General features: G+C 29.9%; 1 long non-coding RNA gene across 2 annotated transcripts; it reads right to left on the bottom strand.

Annotated features, from left to right (window-relative positions):
• Positions 1–869: 869 nt before the first annotated feature.
• Positions 870–1,977, bottom strand: LOC119667942. 2 transcript variants are annotated; one of them, XR_005251448.1, is made up of 3 exons: positions 1,721–1,977; positions 1,449–1,659; positions 870–1,373 (listed from the first exon to the last, which is right to left on the bottom strand). It is a non-coding gene; the product is annotated as an uncharacterized LOC119667942 (long non-coding RNA). The 2 variants fall into 2 exon arrangements; XR_005251447.1 differs by having other exon boundaries at positions 871–1,373; positions 1,449–1,656.
• Positions 1,978–3,617: the final 1,640 nt, after the last annotated feature.

Here is a 3,617-nt window from a genome sequence, read left to right as displayed (position 1 = left end):
GTAAGTTATGTATTTAAAAACGCAATATGAAATATTGCGCCAGAAACAGTCTAACAGCTGTTTTCTAAAGACTTTGTTTAGACCATATCTTATTAAGAGGGGTTTAAACATATGTAAGGGTAACAATGTCTGAACCCAAAACATAAAAAATTGATATGGGCGTCAAATTCTAGAAGGGGTTGTGTGCTAGCAACCACCGGCAATAACATCTGACAAAATTTTCGTAGTACATATGCAAAAAATGAATTCCACAAGCAGTTGTAATTAAGACGAACAAGGAAGCAGAAGTAAAATAACAAGAGCAGCGATTATCTAATGAAAATTGTGGCAGGATAAATTAAATTCATTGTTTAGTATTGTAATTCAGTATTCAAAAAACATGAATTACAACAAACAAATAATGAAGATATTATGGAAGAAGCACTTTAACTGAAGTTGGTTCAAGTGCCAAATTCGACATTTGCAATAGGAACTGGTTCAAGTGCCGGATTCCTAATTGTAAGCAACACTGAATCGTTTCAAATATCGATTCAGATTCAGTTTTATTGAACAATATTTGTATAAGACACCAAATTATATAATAAATTTTTGATCATATAGATAAGATTACGTAGTATAAGTACCATGTGAATAAGAAAATAATTCTTAGGACATAAACGACCAACAGATCGCATTATTTATCTGCATTATTAATTCTTTTACAATATTTAAATATGGAATATTAATTCATATTATTAAAAATAAATATATATATTAATCATGTTGAGCGAAAATGTAAGCATATCAGAATATATCAGATTTGTGATGAAAAATTGAACTGTTATCAAAAGAAATATATAACGACTGATAGGTATTATTTCTTTCACTATGAAATAAATTTATATAAATATGATAAATTTATATTGTGTATAATATTCAATTTGATATTCGATTGGAGTTTAAAACTTATGATCTAAATTACCTTAAATTGATAATGTTTGTAAATATATTTTTTTGTTATGAATTTTGTTCTGCTTTTGTGTACCCATATTTGACATTGCCTCCAAGATTCCAGAGGATCAAACATTTTATTTTCACTGTTTGCCTCCAAAATAATGTGGAAATTTGTTAACCATCGGTTATTGGATTGAAGGTTCGTTGCGATGATGTTATTTCTTATTTGGATCAAAAATAGTATCTGCTGTTGCTACTGTTGATTGCATATTGTGGAAAGACTACTGGAAACTTGTATATAGTTCGAGTTCTCCTAATCTCGTAGCTTTGTTAATTACTTCACACATATACATTTCATTTCGAACAAACCATTAAATGGTTTTAAAAATCGACTTTGTGACATTGCCATTATTAACATCATCCTCGTTGGACCAGCATATCTATTTATAAAATGTGTATAATCTTTATAAAATAATGCTACTCTTATATTTATTGCTTAAGCAAATATTTCTTACAATTTCAATATTTTGTTGGTGTTTTTGTTTTAATGCAGGGTGTAGTAACGCCAGCTTCCATACAGTTGGATTTTGTTACTGTATTGGAATTTGTTGCTTACTAAGTTTAATTAGTGCTCAATAGTGGTTCGTTATAATTATTTAATCTCGATCATTAGCCTGCATTTCCTACTCCTACCCGCGTGGTGTATCCGCATTAGCGTCATCTCTACTAACACAATTAATTATTAATTTGGATATGCAATGTTATTTTAATTTAAAATTTTACTTACATCAATAACAGCGATTCAATTTGAAAGCAACTTTTACTTGCACTGCTTTTCAAAACGCCATTGATAAATACTTTGCATTCGCGTTAATGATTCACACGACGCACTTGGAACATGGAAGTACCGTTTGATCAGAACTACTTGGTACTGAAGGCTTGTAGTTCTCAAATATTTTTAATTTCATGGAAGTACCGTTTGATCAGAACTACTTGGTACTGAAGGCTTGTAGTTCTCAAATTTTTTTAATTTCATGGAAGTACAGTTTGACCAGAATTACTTAATTTTTAATTAATTTTTTTACTGGAGGCTTGTAGATCTCAAATTTTTTTAATTTCATGGAAGTACCGTTTGATCAGAATTACTTGGTACTGAAGGTTTGTAGTTCTCAAATTTTTTTAATTTCATGGAAGTACCGTTTGATCAGAATTGTTTTGCGCGTCAGTTTCTTAGTTGTTGTTGTTATTTTAATAAATATGGTTGATATCGGCATCATACTTTTTTAGTCATTTTAATGCACGCTTTTGAATTGTGTTTTCTTTTTAAACAAATATTTAAAACTTCACTAACAACTTTTGCAAAAATAGACTTTTCTGGAGCCGCATAAAAATCAAATTAGTACTCCGACCGCCTTCACTGCTACAAAACCAAACGTCAAATGCAAGAATGCAAATTCCCACCAAAACGAATTGCCACATGGTGCCATGTCGAATATTAATTTGATGTTTAAAATACCCTGTCTCCCCCGACAAACATGCTGGGCAACTAGATTTTGTATTTGCGTAATACATTTTATCGACAGTCGGGGAATATTTCGATTTATATAAAAGAATAAAAAAGGGTAGCATTAGTTAGTTTGAATATAAATTCATTTAATTTTTATTAAAAACTATTTTTAACGACAATTTTTACGAAATAAACTGAAGTCTTAATATAAACAACCAGTTTTCTATGGAAAGGTATTTTTGTAGAGTAGTAAAACACATATATTAAATTTTATCAGATACCGTAACAGAAATTATACAAAATTAAAAATTACCTTATAATTCTTATTACTCGCATTTTAAAATAGAAGTAAAAACATAATAATTAAATATGCTTTATATTATATTCATCAAAAATAATGATTATTTGCTTTTTATTTTTCACGCAGACGCACATAAATAAGAGTTATGTATGATTCTTATATTTAAAATGCACAAATAACAGTTTTAAAAAGTTTTAAAATAGAAATCAAAATTGTTAGAATTATTTCTGCGTTTTAAAATAAGAAACAGAATGTAAGAAGACCTTTTCTTTTGTAAGCATATCACAAAAGAACAACTGCTTATTTTAAAAATAACATATGAAACAACAACAATGCTGGCTTATTTATTAAGTGTACCAGTATGAAGTGAGCGTAAAGATACAAATGTTCCGACAGGGAACATTTGTTGTGAACGAGCCATTTTTTTTTTTTTTGCTATGACATGTGTGAAATATATTTAGTATACATCAAGTCATTGAACAGACAACATCATATTTTTTCATAGTGTTAAAAATGTCGAATTTTGTACCAGAAAGTGATGATTTGCGGAAAGCATTAATTTTTTGTTTTCATTTGAAGAAAAGTGGTGCAGAGTCGCATCGAATGCTTGTCGATGCATGTGGTGATCATGCTCTATCAGAAGCAACATGCAAAAGATGGTTTCAACGATTCAGAAATAATGATTTTGATGTGAGAAATGAAGAACGTGGAAGACCGCCAAAAAAGTTTGAAGACGCGAATTGCAAACGATATTGGATGGAGATGACACTTTGGGTCAAAGGCAAATGGCAGAAATGTTAAATGTTGCACAACAAACAATTTCTGACCGTTTAAAAGCTATGGGAACGATCCAAAAGTGTGGAAAATGGGTGCCAC

The sequence above is a fragment of the Teleopsis dalmanni genome, chromosome 1 (assembly GCF_002237135.1).
Source record: "Teleopsis dalmanni isolate 2A chromosome 1, ASM223713v2, whole genome shotgun sequence".
Taxonomy (NCBI): domain Eukaryota; kingdom Metazoa; phylum Arthropoda; class Insecta; order Diptera; family Diopsidae; genus Teleopsis; species Teleopsis dalmanni.
This window is presented reverse-complemented; position numbering and strand designations above follow the sequence as displayed.